The following is a 16885-nucleotide window of genomic DNA, read 5'->3' on the forward strand; positions in this document are numbered from 1 at the left end:
ACACAGTCCAAACTGTAAAATTATTTACATCACATTAAAGCACCGAGGTTTACTGATATATAAATTCTGGCCTATAGGCTGATAATTCTTTACGTTACATTCAATAACAGACAAATGTACAATAATAAAATTCTATACTATTTGGTCAAAATAAAAATAAAATAAAATAAAAAAAATTCTAAGTGAATTTAGGCATCACAACATTATAATATACAATATTAAAAACAGATATTCATTATGAGATTTGATTATAAAACTTAGACATAAACCCAAATGTAAAATTATTCTCATCATATGAATGTACTGATATAAAAATTCTGGCCGAGACTGCCAATTATTTTCATGCTATTGTCAAGAACTGATAAATGGACAATATTAAAATTCTACTCTACTTGGTCAAAAAAAAATAAAAAAATAAAAATAAAAAATAATAATAATAAAAATAATAATAATACACACACACACACACACACACACACATACACATATATACATACATATATATATATATATATATATATATATACATACAGTGGGGCAAAAAGTATTTAGTCAGCCACCAATTGTGCAAGTTCTCCCACTTAAAAAGATGAGAGGCCTGTAATTTTCATCATAGGTATACCTCAACTATGAGAGACAAAATGAGAAAACAAAATCCAGAAAATCACATTGTAGGATTTTTAAAGAATTAATTGGTAAATTCCTCTGTAAAATAAGTATTTGGTCACCTACAAACAAGCAAGATTTCTGACTCTCACAGACCTATAACTTCTTCTTTAAGAGGCTCCTCTGTCCTCCACTCGTTACCTGTATTAATGGCATCTGTTTGAACTCGTTATCAGTATAAAAAGACACCTGTCCACAACCTCAAACAGTCCAACTCCAAACTCCACCATGGCCAAGACCAAAGAGCTGTCAAAGGACACCAGAAACAAAACTGTAGACCTGCACCAGGCTGGGAAGACTGAATCTGCAATAGGTAAGCAGCTTGGTGTGAAGAAATCAACTGTGGGAGCAATTATTAGAAAATGGAAGACATACAAGACCACTGATAATCTCCCTCGATCTGGGGCTCCACGCAAGATCTCACCCCGTGGGGTCAAAATGATCACAAGAACTGTGAGCAAAAATCCCAGAACCACACGGGGGACCTAGTGAATGACCTGCAGAGAGCTGGGACCAAAGTAACAAAGGCTACCATCAGTAACACACTGCGCCGCCAGGGACTCAAATCCTGCAGTGCCAGACGTGTCCGGGTCCGTCTGAAGTTTGCTAGAGAGCATTGGGAGAATGTCATATGGTCAGATGAAACCAAAATAGAACTTTTTGGTAAAAACTCAACTTGTCGTGTTTGGAGGAGAAAGAATGCTGAGTTGCATCCAAAGAACACCATACCTACTGTGAAGCATGGGGGTGGAAACATCATGCTTTGGGGCTGTTTTTCTGCAAAGGGACCAGGACGACTGATCCGTGTAAACGAAAGAATGAATGGGGCCATGTATCGTGAGATTTTGAGTGAAAACCTCCTTCCATCAGCAAGGGCATTGAAGATGAAACGTGGCTGGGTCTTTCAGCATGACAATGATCCCAAACACACCGCCCGGGCAACAAAGGAGTGGCTTCGTAAGAAGCATTTCAAGGTCCTGGAGTGGCCTAGCCAGTCTCCAGATCTCAACCCCATCGAAAATCTTTGGAGGGAGTTGAAAGTCCGTGTTGCCCAGCGACAGCCCCAAAACATTACTGCTCTAGAGGAGATCTGCATGGAGGAATGGGCCAAAATACCAGCAACGGTGTGTGAAAACCTTGAGAAGACGTACAGAAAACGTTTGACCTCTGTCATTGCCAACAAAGGGTATATAACAAAGTATTGAGATGAAATTTTGTTATTGACCAAATACTTATTTTCCACCATAATTTGCAAATAAATTCTTTAAAAATCCTACAATGTGATTTTCTGGATTTTCTTTTCTCATTTTGTCTCTCATAGTTGATGTATACCTATGATGCAAATTACAGGCCTCTCTCATCTTTTTAAGTGGGAGAACTTGCACAATTGGTGGCTGACTAAATACTTTTTTGCCCCACTGTATATATATATATAAAATAAAATAAAATAATACATTTTAAAAGATCATTTTGAGATAGTATGTTATTATTATTTATTTTAATTATTAGAGTTTTTACATTTTAAATTAAGCATTAGAGCATTAGATGATGGCAAAGGCAAACTAAATGTAAAAAAAGGAAAACAAGCATGTACAATTTATCAAAAAAACGAAAAAAAATAAACCCCAAAGTGTAATGCAAGTTCACTCAAATTGACAGAAATCCAACGTGGATGCTAATCCTCCTCAAAAGTCTGTCTGTTACATATCTAAGCCAGATATCATGCAACATGTTACCTTCGGTTTGGGTCTTCCGCCTTAAGGCGCAACTTTGCATCATTCACACGTCGGCACAATCAGGGCTAGTGACTCGCCCTCGTGGAAAAGAATTGCTCGTCGCCCTCTCAAAGAGGAAATGACAGCAGCAATGACATTCTGCCAAAAGGAGATCTCACTGCGAGACCAAACAACCCCTCTAATCTCGACGGGCCTCTCCAGGCCAGAAACGTATCTCGACACTACTGTGGTGACATTCTGAGAACAAAACCCCAGCACGTTTGGACAGACGGGTTTTGTCTTTTCTTTTGTGTTTTCTTCAGTTTGCTTCCAGACCATGTAGGGCTAATGCCGGTCCAGCAGCTCATACAAACAAAGCTCGCTATTTGTTTAATAACTGATTGCTGCCATGACTACGGTAAACAAGGGGGGAACAGGGCCTTTTCTTTCTGTTTATGAACAAACACATCTTCTCGCAAAGAGCAATTTAACATTAACCAGGTGGAATGATCAACAGATCCCATAGGTTACACAGAGGGCGAGCCGAAATGTAAACACACTTCAGAGAAAGAGCGAGCGATGGGACGAAAAGAATGGAAGAAGGCGGGCAAGCATGTATGGACAGCAAGGTCAATGCAAATGCAGCCCGTCTTGAATAAACAGTTGGAGGAGAATCTCAAGACAAACAAACAGTCGTTCTCCTGACATTTAAAGAAGCATTAGCACGGGTGGGCTACAGCTGCTAACGGCCAATCTGAATGCGAAATAGATGGGGAACAGGCCGGATCTCACGGACCTCACGTTCCTCCTATACGTCCGGCTCGCTCTGCGGAACAAACAGACATGCAGCATCATCCTTATTGCCTCCGCGAAAGCAGCAGCAAGGAACTTGTAAAACCTGTTAAACATTACCACAGTCAATTACTCAGTAACTTGTCCTTGGAAAATATCAATTATGGCTGTGGGTTCTTGTCTATTTACAATGACAAAGCGTCAAGTTTGATTGTACTGCAAACATTCACAATGGTATTGACTAAGGCAGTAAAAAAACAAGTATTTGATAGGTGGTGTATACATAAACATCTATTCTCTTAAAGGGATAGTTCACCTAAAAAAGGTCTCATCATTAACTCACCCTCATGTTACTGCAAATGTATGCTTTCAGAAGAATTGGAATATAGCGGTGGAGTTGTATGGACCACTTTTATGGTGCTTCTTGTCCTTTTTGGGGATTTGGCAGCATAAATCTATTTCCTTGAAAAAAAAACCTAGGACATTCTTCATAATATCTACCAGAACATCTAATATTGAACAATATATTTAAATTTTTGGTGTCAGTGCGTTAAAGAACTTTTTTCAGCAAGGATTCATTAAATTGCTCAACGGTAACAGTAAAGACATTGATACAAATTATGTTCTTTGTTTACAACATTAATAATAAGAGGAAATGTTTCTTGAGCGTCAAATCAGCACAGTATCAGTAATGGCTGCCAAAAAGTTTGCCATCACAGGAAAAATCTACATTTTAAAACAGATTAAAATAGAAAACAGTTGTTTTAAATTGTAATAATATTTCAGAATATTAACGTTTTTAATCTTTGAATACAGATTGTTCAGCTTCTTTCAGAAACATCATCAGAAAAAAAATAATTCATTTTCAGAAAAAAGTCATACAGCCCCCACAACTTTCATGTGTATCCTTCATTATTAACTCATCAAGCGTCATTAGCGTGAGCAGACAAGTAGAATTTTCTTTTGTGCGTCAAGTCCTGAAACTAAAGTATTGAAAACTTCCTTTTTAAATCATTCCTAACTGCGTAGTGTTTTGATTTGTCAACTTCCTGTCTTCTCAGTCCAACCGTTCTCACATTCATTTCATTTAACTCTCCAAATCGATTTACTACCGCTCTGAAGAGCAACAAAACCAAGTGATACAGGGTTCTAAACACATATTTATTACACATCGAGAGGAACGTAATAAGATCTTTATGCGTGAAATCCAGATTGAAACATATCACCAGACCATCACCTCTAACCAGTGCCGGCGCTCTGTAATGTTGCGCACAATGATTCAAATAAATATGAACCCATTATCACACTACAAGCTAGAGAAATGAACAAGAAATGAACAATCAGGATGCCGTCAACCGGAAGACATCTCCAGCGGAGAGGCTAAATAGATGTATAATTTCAAAAGGTACACAAAACTGTTTGCCTCCTCCGAATGAATTTACGACAAAGTCTGTGCGGCGTTTAAAGCCCTGCTGTGCAAAGACTATGATGGAACGTACAAAAGTAAGGCAGGCCACGGTATTTTTAGCGAAACAGCCAAGAGAGACCAAAGTAAATAAGAAAAAGTCTAATGAGTTTTAATGCAGCCGCTACCAGGATAGAAAGGCCAATTTTGGGATGTGGAACTACAGTCATGAGCGGTTTACGGCAAACTCCTGAGCGACTCTCCTTCAAGCGACATTGAAGGATTCGTTCACAGACAGCTTGTGATGATTAGCGCACAAGCATGGCAGCGAAGAGTCGGTAACCGTGAGCCGGGTCTCACCGTGAGGCATCGAGCAGTGGGGAAGGAGGCCTTCACTCAAAAGGCCCCACAGCACAACGGACAAATTAGAACTGTCAAACACCCGCACGCACTCGGCAAAGAAAACAAGGCATTCAATCTCCCGCATCCTCTGGGACTGGCCAAAGTGCATATTGTTTTAATATTATTTAAAAGTGTGTCATATATTTTTAATCATTGTTACACGAAATTCGAAAAACGCTCCCGTGGGTGGAGAGACCGCGGACTTTTGCACAGAGGAAATGTGTCAAACGCGTATTTGTGGGACGGGGAGTTTAGCCTCCGCGAACTTTGTCTAATTAATATTTCCAGTCTAAACCATGAGAGGGCCTGTATTATTAGAAACATTATCTTGGGGGTAAATTACCCAGTTGCACTGCCATAGTGTCAATTGGCATTAATGAAAAAAGGCAAAAACATAACTACAGCCAAGCAGAGCAACCTGGATACTCAATGCATGAATAACAACATCATACTGCTTGTTAAAAATGACTGTAAATATGCAAATACAAATATATGTGATTGAAAAGCATCAATTCAATGCTTGACGGCACTAAACTTACAACAACAACAAAAAAAGGCACTTAAATTACAGTATGTTAGATTTTTTAAAAAGTAAATTTGATATGAAAAGACTGCAAAATCTATGTAAAAGTGTAAAAAGTATGTTTTTCTTAAAATAAAAAAAACTACCACATTGTAATTCCCATCACATTTTAAATTTTGTGTTGTGCTTACCAGCGTTCTGTGTTGGAAATGATGATAGTTAGCATTATATAAATCATAAAAATTTATTAATATTTTCACAATTTGTGCATAATTTAACAAAATTACAAAACTAAAAACATTTGGAAATCAGCAAAAAATTAATTTAAAAACCCAAAAAAACAATAAGGCGGCATAGATAAAAGTTTCTAATATAGTTTTAAAGTGACCTTCTAGTAATAAAAAAAAATTAAAAAAATAATCAACCCTTGGGACATAAAAGTGCCTGAAGTTGTAGAAACACTCAAACATACGGGAGAAAGAAAGCAAAAAATTAATTATCAACTCAGCTCAGGTCTGTGTTGCTGTTTGTGAAGTTTTTACATGAGAAATTATTATCAAAAGCTCTAATAACAACCATAATTGCCTTCTGATTTGTCAATACATGACAAGAAAATGTTAACACAATCACTCTATAAACACACTTTTTTTAAACGCTTACAGCGTTGATTACAAAATACACAACAGGTCACGCTGATCGACACTCGTTTGGCTTTATCAGGCATAAACATGATGTAGATCTCAGCGATTTTCAGAGCTTGCATGCACTAAACCTAATTTTCTGCACAAAAACATTTGACGTCACAGCTCACGTCTGTGAACAAAAGCAAAAACCATAGGGGAACCCCGAAAGACTACTTTGCAACATTTAGAAATCACATGGCCTCTCTATAGTTTTATACAACAAAGATTCCTCACCGCAATCAACCACAACATCACTTGGTATAGTTTCCATCCTGCATACTTAGCCAATATCGAGAAAGGGATATTGCACAGCTGTGAGGTGCTGTGCCAAATTGTAGAGTTATGCTCAAAAGCGAAATATCTATCTGAATGTTTACTACAAAATGCGTGTTGCAAAATGAGCAGACATATGGCATTCGTTCTGCCATGCTGATGTAAGGCACCAGGTTTGTGCTTAAGAGGCATAAACATTTCAAAATACTGAAAGGGTTAAAAAGAAAGGGTTGAGTCCCCTGTCTTCCATTAAGCAGTTAAACCAAAGGTAAAGGGCATGCTGGGGGTAAACGGCAGAAGACCTTGCGTGAAACCGACGAGCGCTTTAATGGAATCGGCTTTTTAACAACTCTTTTTTTGTGTTAAATACAGTCCGTGTCAGGGAGATGCGTCCCAACCATAAAGCAAGCGCAATGACAACGTACAGTGGGCACTAACGCAAGGACATAGTTCATCATGCCATTTTCTGCAATTCCCAGCTGATTAGGGTCATTATGTTGGAACCCTGATTTATGCTGTCATTTCCTCTCACCCTATCCTGCATCAATGAATCTTAATGAATTGGTAAATAAGGGTGAGGATTACACTCTGCGACACCGAAACATTCCTCACCCTCCACGCCACCAGATTTATGGAGCCAATTAGGGACTAACGGAGAAAATTGGCTGGCAGGAAAATAATATTCTTTATGGTACAAAATGGAAAAGCATTCGTGCTGAAGGGCAATTGTATTGTCAGCATTAAGTCCATAAAATATCCCCTCCACGCAGAGAAAGAGACAGACTTTTTTGGCAATCTTTCTAAAATTACAAAAAGAAATCACATTCAGAAATTTTTTTTTTTTTTGAGAGGAAAAGCATTTTATATATCACTTCCCAATAAGGCTACTTACCAGACTCCAAATTATTAAGCTCTAAAATATAAATTGTACTGGCCAGCAAAAACAAGCTAAATATGTTTAGTCTTCGAAAAAATGTTCTACCTTCAATTCTAACACTCATGCAATTTAAAAAAATAAATAAATAAAATGTATATATAAAAAACATAAAACATACATAAATAACAAAAAATCAATTACGAGAATTAAGAGGGTGACACTGCAGGATTTACTGCGAGTGCATTAAGGAGCCGTCAACATAAACGTGATAGGGTAAAAAGGGATTTAATAAACACGTGCACCCTGCTCGTCCCGTGACCATGAATCATGCACTGGCACACAAATCGCCCTTTAAACCAATCAGTCTTCTCCATGATCAAAACAACAGTGCCCGCCACGTAACAGCTAACCAATGTTGTGCTTCAGTTCTTTAATGTTTTTTTTTTTTTTTTTTTCTGAGCAGACAAAAAGTGGAAATACAAAAAGATGGCCAGGAGAAAAAGAATATGAGGCAGGGGGAAAAAAACGCAAGTATCTGCAAAAAAAAGCCTGAAGTGAGACCCACCTCTTCCTATTAATGGCAGCATCTTAGAGGCACACTCAGTGTGCTAACGAGCCCCCTTTATGTATTACATATTGTGACTAGACTCGGAGCGTAACAGCCTGCTCTCCACATCAAACACGCAAAGGCCTGTTATTAGATGGAGGGCTGGGAGAGAGGCTGTGTGAAAAGAAGTGGAAAATTAAAGTTGAAGCCAAGCAGGAAAGGCCTTAATTTACTGGCATGTACAGTATGCAAATGAGATTACTCTCTGCTTAACTGCATCATTTATGTCCATAATAACGGCATCATCATTATGGGACTCAAATTAAATTACAGCCTAATTAGCATATCAAAGTGATTGGTTAAAGTTTAAAACAAATACCCAATTTTCACTAATGAAAAGCTGTAATCGACGCTCATGTAACTGAATGAAAACAGCCAAAACAAATATGTGTTTTCGAGTGGCGGGAAGCTGGGGGAGGGCTTTTGTCTCGCTCAAACGTGATGAGGGAGGGGCTTACGGAGGCTGGATGCGTCTTACCTGGCGGACTTCACACCCTCAGGTTCCATTTCCTAGAGACGCTCTGATCAAAGGTACCATTTCCTACACTTGCCACTTTGGAGCTCATCAATAAAATACAAAATCACTTCACCGCTGATCCGATGGGTGGGAGAGGTGGGGGGGGAGTGAAAGAAATATGTGAGAGAGATGGGGGTGGGATGACATCTGAGGGCTTATAAACTTACATTTGAAAGGGGAAGGAAAACACCTCCACTTTCCAGCCGAATTATCATGAATAATGACATTTAACTATTGCTGTTTACCGAAAGCAACTGCACCAGAAATGACAGCACTGCAACCCAAATCATCCCACAAAAAAAACCTCAAACCCGGACTCGACGGATCACAAAAACACAGTTTGTGTCATGCATTCCCCTTTTTTTGATCCGTAGCTTTAAGACTTTCATGTCGCCACATTATTGATCTCATTCCGAATTTATGACGTACTTCTCCGTTCCTGGAGCAAAATCTGAGGTCTTAACTCTCAGACATAAGTCAATCTCTCCTCACCAACCCCCCCAGGACCTGGTCTCGATTGACTTGGCCAAACCGCACCAACAAACGAATCAGAGCCTGTGCACATTACTCTTGAAAATTTAAAGAAGTGCTATTTTATTTTATTCATTGAGGAATCCATTATAGGCCGTATTGCTAAGAAGTATGTAAATGACGTGCCTTTCAAGGTAGAGTCGGGGCAGAATCCTCTCCATCAACTAATGACACCGCTCATTACATGCAGAACAGAGCGGAATGAAAGTGCTCCTGTCTGCGGCAGCGTCTTCTCTGTGTAAATCCCTATGAAATGCTAATATCTCACTTCTAATTAAAGGATACTAAGTCCAAATGTACCTAGGCGCCAGTAACATAAATTTTATTAATGTTTTTTTTCGCTGTTGCAGCCATGCATAGGCTTCATTCCATTAATTCATATTTAATACCACGGCTGCTCAAGCATTCTTCTCTTTTTTGCTTTCATTGCCCTTTTTCTTTCTTTCTTTTCTTCTTTTTTTCGATCACTTGTGGCCCACAATTACAAACAGATGCTCATTGTGAGCAGAGGCATCATTATGGGGTTGTGAAACTATAGTTTTTTGCAGGTGCACGAGCGCCTGGCCACACAGACGTTTGCACAAACAGACTCATGTGCACATGAGGTGCTAAAACTATCTATCAGAAAAAAATAACACTGAGTAAACCGGTATGGCCTCTCTGATCCTGTACACATTTACTGTATTTACACATCTGCATGTAAACATGTTTACAAAAAGCGTGCAGCCATTCTACGAATTCGACCTTGAAGTCTGCAAACAACAGCCACGCAAAGTTCATTAAGAGAAGGTTAAAAACAATGCCGTTCCCTTTTGCCTGAAAGACAAAGCTGGCTTTGTGCATTGCTTTTTCTGAAGCACAAAATGCAAGGAAAATTGATCACCTTGGTATCACAGCTGAATTAAAAAGCCTACCTAATGGTTAGTATGAAATACGGCCTAATTAGGGCTTTGGTTTTATAGCGCCTGTTAACGTAGTTATCACTTACAACATTGTAATGTCAAAATCAATACAGATTACTTATGTCCTATCCGCCTCCATTCCATGAGGTGACAATAGTTTATCTGTCTTTGCACTTATTAGGCAGGACTGAGTCAGGCAGCGTTTGGAATAAAGAACCAAAACTCAATCTCTGCGTCCCTGTTCATATGGTATTACTCACACAACCAAACCTAATCAAAGCAATTTATTTCAGCCTGAAAGTAGCAAAACACTTCACAGCAAAATATTGTCACTGATTTCACTACTGTCTGCAAAAACAGACTCATTTGTGGAACGTGAGGGGAGAAAGGCAGCTGTTTGAGTAAATCTCACCTTTTAGTGAAAACTGTCAAAAATAAATAAATTATTATCATAATTTATAATGTTACAATATATTATAATTTGCTTAAAGAAATCAAATCTGTTTTTGGATCACTAACAAATTTATATTTATATTTTCATGGCAATTAAACGCATTTCTTTACCAATTCTCATAAATAAATAAATAAATAAATGTGAAAGACAGACAGAGACAGAGAAATGGATACAAAGTCAATTATTAATGTTTAGACAAATTAAATTCCCATTAAAAATACATTTTAAAATATTTGTATTTCTTATATTTCTTTTTAAAGTCATTCATATAACATACTTTCATAAGATTGACAATATAAAGAAATAGAGGACGTGTCAAACTTGCAAATATAAATGTAAACGAAAAAAGGATGATAAAAAAAGTAAGTAAAATGCAGGGAATAACACCACAAAATTCTAATCTCAATTTAAAGCCATGTTATGACAATATACCCATAGATAAGGTGTAGCCTGCACTGAAGTGTCTGCCTGATTCAGATCTAAGGTTACAGTGGCTGACCTTCAACATTCCTCAATGTCCCAGAATGCCATTCATCTACAGCTGCAGATAACGCTGAGTAAATATCATAAGCATGAGGATTTTAGGATTGAGGTGAGGCCGGCCACATCCTTAACCTACAAGGAAGAGGGCGAAGAGAGATCTACCCTTTAAGGGCCATTTCCTCTGCTATAAGCCATATCCATGTCCTGTCATTTCTCTTGGTATTAGCGGTCTTCATCGTCCCTTTGATGAAGGCTCCTTCACCTAATCATATAAGCTATGTGTTCTGAAAACCTGCATTAAATCGCAAGGATTCTTACACACGTTACAGACACAAGCAGCATGAAAGTCCTAAAGATACTCACCAATCAGAGAAGAGAATAAAAGAGCTTGATTGGTCGGCTAGCGCTTGAGGAGTCTCGTGTATGAGGGTGCAGTGGAGAGAGGAGGGACACGACCTGTGACTGCACTAATCTGTTCTGAAACACACCAACCCTTATCCCCTGCTGATATATACCTAAACAAGACAAACACAGGCAACCAGTGAACAGGCAACCACAACAAACAAAAGAGTGAAAAACTGAAAGAGAGAGAGAGAGAGAGAGAGAGAGAGATACACAAGACGAAAGAGAGAAGTACTATTATAGTCATTTAGTAGAAAAAGGCAAAGGTAAAAAGTACAAAACTAAATTTAAAAAGCACCTTAAACTTATCCCCCAAAACTAAAGATACTAAAGAAATAAACATTCAGATAAAAATCTTTTTAAAATCAAAATGTATATTCATGATTTCATGACAATTAAGCTAATTTGTTCCTAATTCTAACTGCAAAAATAAAAATAAAATAAAATAAATAAAACAAATTAATTTTTATTTTATTTTAAAATTAACAAAAATATCCAATTATGAATAATAATTTAAAATAAAAAGCAATAGCATAGTATTAGATCATTAAGAAATTTATAATCATATTTTCATGACAATTAATAAGATTTCTTCTCAAATACCATAATGCAAAAAATATAAAATAAAATAAAAATCTGGGGAAATTAACCAAAATATTGATAATGACTAATGAATAATTTAATAATAATAATAACACTAAAACTGTTTTAGACGTTAGACAGTAAATATAAATATAATTTAGACTGCATTCTAAATTATATTCTATTTTCATGACATTTCTTCCATTTCTACCATAATGCCAAAATATAATCAAATAAAACAAAATAAAAAATAAAATTTAGCACTAATGTTTTGTCCAAGCAGATGCTCTCTAGAATTAGAATACCCCTTGCCTTAATGAAACCGATTGTACAGTACATGATGTCCACTAAAGGCTATTGGCTTTCTTGAAATGGCCTGCCCCAACTTCCTGTTTCAATAGGAAATTGGTTAATGCAGCAAACACACCGGTGTTAATGAAGCCATTTCATAAGGAAGGATGAAATATGAGCGGCTGTAGACCGAGAGAAAGAGAACCCAGTGAGGCAAAAAGCCTAAATATCATTAGCAAACACGCGTCGATACGTGGGTAAGGTTGAATAATGTAATAATGAGAGGCAAGGCCTGTGACATTTGTTTCTTATTGTCTTAAGTGGCAGTTTAAAGGCCTCTACCCTGGGCTGGGCCCCTGGCCTTCCTTCTGCACTGTTTTAACAGAGATGAAACCATATTAGGACGTGTATGCTAAAGTAAACAATAACATAGTTGCAATGAGATGGAAATTTTTCAGCTAATGGTGTTTGTCATTCCTGTTTTCAGTCCTGGACTTAAGCTCTTTGCTTCTTTTTCTTTTTTCCACGTCTTCTTTCTTTTTTTCCCTCCCTCCCCCGAGCTTGGGAGGACTGTGTTTATGAATAACAAATAAAGCGGCCGGTCCACGACCTGGTGCAAAACACACAGTAAATAGATCTGCTTTTAACGTGCCTGTTCACTTTATTTGTTTGATATGTTGAATTGGCTTTCAGTCTACAGTGAAAAAAAAAAAAAAATCAGAGACAAGTTAAGTGCATGCTATTTTGTCCATGTAATAACATTACCTGAAGTTATGTTTCAGTATTATACAACATTTTAGCCCAAAAGATTAGATAATGCAGCTAAAAAAAAAAAAAGTTTGAAAAAGAGGGATTTAAAAAAATAAAAATTCTTCATTCAAAGCAGGGTCTTTTTTAAGATCCAAGCTGAACCCTGTTGCTGATCCCCTGATTCTCATAAAACATTGCAAATGACAATCAAAATCCTTATACAATCTCGGTATCCTTTATCTAACATTATATACCCACTTTCTCAACAAGATGTATATTATTATTTGAATATTTCATTATAAACTCTAGTATTTTATACTTATTTATACTCAGTAGTTTAATATTACAGTATCACTACCGTATTTGCCACATGAACAGTAAGCCAAAAAACGTTACCTTTTTACAATTTTCAGTTTATTATTTGGAACCAAATTTAATCAATGAATTTTGAATCAGTTTAGAAATTTTTAAGACATCTGGAAATTTGAACTCGGTTTGAAAAAAGCTAATGTAAAGCACCATTAAATTAGTACTAAAGTAAAACCTTTGCATAAATAATCAACCAAAGCAATGTTTTTTTATATATGCCATTGTGAAATCGGTTACCTTTCCATACAAAGGAACACTAGTGCATTACATTTATTGCATACACAATATTTGTGCAATTCCATTTGGTGCCAAAAGCGGCGCAGAAATTACACACTTCACCTTTAACAAAGTCAAACTCTTATTACGGAGTTTAAAAGCCACAACAAAACTTCAGCTAACCAGTGTAGGCGTATCTCCTTTCCTCCCCACAGCACAAATACACTCCCCCTCTCTCTTCGTCTCTCTCTCTCTCTCTCTCTCTTTCACACACACACACACACACACACACCTTTCAAATGCAAGCTGTTTATTTACTTAATGTTAAAGCTATTCCATTAAGCAGCCAGGCCCAGGTGCTTCATCCCTAAAAGGGATTTTGCTTCCTCAAATAAATACCACGGCAAGGCGCTGCCAAAATGATATTGACCATGAATATAACAAATGTTATATATAACACATAGAGAACAATAAACATCAACCTATGTGAGCCATTAAGGACATATACTTTAAATTTTAGTGAATGTTTGGAGCTTATGATGATTTATGAACATAATCTGATCATTGTAAGGTGTATTTTTAAGGAAGGCAAGCTAAGACTAAGCCCATATTGTATGGCTTACCTGCTTATGTTCAACAATGTGCTAATGATTTCACTTTCGTCTTACCAAAATGAGTTCAACCGTGTGGTGTATTTGCATTGCTAGTACAAAGAAAACAAAACGACTAGGAGAAAACACACAACCTTACTTAAGAAAAAAAGAAGCAAATGCATTCATTTGATGTTGGAAGCACCGTCTATAATCATTCTATCGTTCAATTTGACCCATTTAAAATACGGTCATCTCTTTTCAGTTGGATGAAGAAATTGAAAAGTGATGGAAAAAAAGAAAGAAAAAACAGAGTATGTCTTCAGATGAAAAGAAGACAAACTGAGCTTTGTGATATATGTGACAAACACTCTCGCACACACTCCTCGCAGAGCGTTTTTGTGGACAGATTTCCCTTTCATCTCTCTGAAGACAACTCCTCTGACAGAAGCCGAGACTGCTGCCTGCCTGACTGCCATCACTTCCATTCAGTACAAAGATTCTGTCACGAAGACTCGCTCCGACGCAGTGGCAGACCAACTATATCAAAGCCTTTCCTCCTCTAAGAGAATGGAATTCGTTCAGTTATCAATACCAAGACAAATATAATGGATTTATAATTGTCATTTTCTAATAAGCATTTACAGAAGAGCCTCATTCTGCACTTTCTAGTAAATAAACAGCATCTAACTTTTATTAAAGTAAGTAGAGACACAAATCTGTTAGATTAAAAAGCCTAGTACCGTTTCCTTTTTCAAATTTTCAGTTTACTAAATATATCAATGAATTTGGAATCAGTTTAGAATTTTTTTAGCTTAAAGCACCATAAAAGTAGACCAAAAGTAAGACCTTTGCATGAATCAAAAACCAAAGCAATATCTTTGATACATGCCATTGTGAAATCAGTTACTGTCCATACAAAGTAGTATGCATTATGTTAATTGCACAAACAAAACTGTTAGATATGTTTGGATAAAATACTATCCATCTAACATTAAAATAACCTAGAAGGAAAAGTAGCATGGTGATTTGGACATTTGGACTTCTCAACTGTTTCCAACGTCATAATTTTGGCATAATTTGGCCAACAGTTATTTAACAGTACCATTACTTACAAAAAATAAAATAAAATAAAAAATTAGCACCATGGCAATGCCATTATTTTTTTTGTAATTATTGTAATCGTCCATACTGTAGACAACAGACAACTTCTATGGTATTATCATTACACACTTCCACAATACAGAAAAATGCTGACACTTTCACGATTAACAAAAAAGAGAAGCTGGCGCTAATTCTTTCGTTTCAGATGTTACCGCTCGAAAAATTCTTTTTATTACAGCAGAGTTATAAACCTCTCTGGAGTTATGCACACAGGCGCATAAACAACTGTGTGACTACCATAAGCATTTAACTTTCTCGTTAGCAATCTCCCCCGTGTGGTGCTTTAGCCATGCTGGCTTGTTTATTATGTTCATAGCTTTGGCAGAAAAAGAGATTTAAGTGAACTCCTACGAATCGGAAGCACTTGTAAATGCATAGAAACACACTCAGCTGTAGAAACAGGGGAATTAGGGGCTTACCAAATGCTAATGCTAATACAAAGCAATTTTCAACCTGATGCTGATACACAGAATTACATTTTTTTTTTTGGAGTAAGCAATAAAATGTACTCGGAAGAGCTATTACATGGACCCTAATCCACCCCTGCGCCCTAACATGCATCAATATACAACTTTTCATTTGGTGTTACCTCAGAATTTCCATCTTTGTGGTTGCCGTAAAACGAGAGGATGAGGCAAATAAAGTAAATAATCAAGTGTATGATCTTCAGAGGCATTCCAATTTAGCTCTTGGCAGGCGCCACACAGCATGCAAATATCATATTTTCCCCTGCTGTTTAGCTCTCTGAAAATGTACTCAGAGTTTAAGTGGATATACACTTACTTTAACTTATGGAATTGTGGTTGAGTGGGGATAGGACTGTATCAGCTATCCATACAGAAATAAACGTGTGTTTCTGCTAAGAAGTGGACTGAATTAAATATTTAAGTAAGTCTTTTTGCGTTAGAACAAAGTGTATGAAAGTGTATCAAAATCCAAATTCTTCAGTAGCATTCTTGTCATAATCTCCAAATATTTTTACTGAAAAAAAGATACTGGTTTCTATAAAGTTTTTACAGTGTTTGTAGTGTGTAATGACAAAAGAGTGAGGTCAACAGACTAATGATGCAGAAAGAAGGCAGGGGCAGCTTTTTAAGAAGGTGTATATGGTAAGAAAAACAGAAAGAGAAAACAAACACAGACATAGTGAACTAGGTTTGCGTATTTGGGTGTGTGTGAATGTGTCTGTAAGCATGAGCTCATGGGAAAGGATGGGAAGTCCCTTCCTTGTCCACTATTTTAGAGATAGAACAGACACACAAACTCGATCCCTCTCACACCCTGTGCCTTAACACTCTGTGTGAACACCCCTATTTCACTTCTATGGTTTGCTCCAGTCTCCATGTCAGCTGCTTAGGGCTGTTCCATTCTGTAGCAGACAGGTTGGGAAACCTGTTTGGAAACCAAATATCATTTCACATATTGTTTGGTGCCACTACTGGTTAAATTATCCTCATCATAGTACCTGGATAATTCAAAAAGTCTTATTAATAATTGACAATGACTGTTTGTCAATGATATGTTGATTTGTTGATTTGTCAATGATATGTTGATTTCTCAGCAACTCAACAAGGATTGATAAAAACCCAAATCGTTCCTCAAAACAAGAAACATGAGAAACAAAGGGAATAAAAGACCTGTGCAGTTTAGTGGTAAACTTTGACAAAAATAAACGACCTCTCCTTTTCTCT

General features: G+C 37.0%; 1 protein-coding gene across 1 annotated transcript in view; it reads right to left on the reverse strand.

The window, feature by feature from the left end:
* The window catches only part of foxp1b (forkhead box P1b), a 185116-nt gene that overhangs the window by 101387 nt on the left and 66844 nt on the right, over window positions 1–16885 (reverse strand).

This window comes from Onychostoma macrolepis, chromosome 06, assembly GCF_012432095.1.
Source record: "Onychostoma macrolepis isolate SWU-2019 chromosome 06, ASM1243209v1, whole genome shotgun sequence".
Classification (NCBI taxonomy): domain Eukaryota; kingdom Metazoa; phylum Chordata; class Actinopteri; order Cypriniformes; family Cyprinidae; genus Onychostoma; species Onychostoma macrolepis.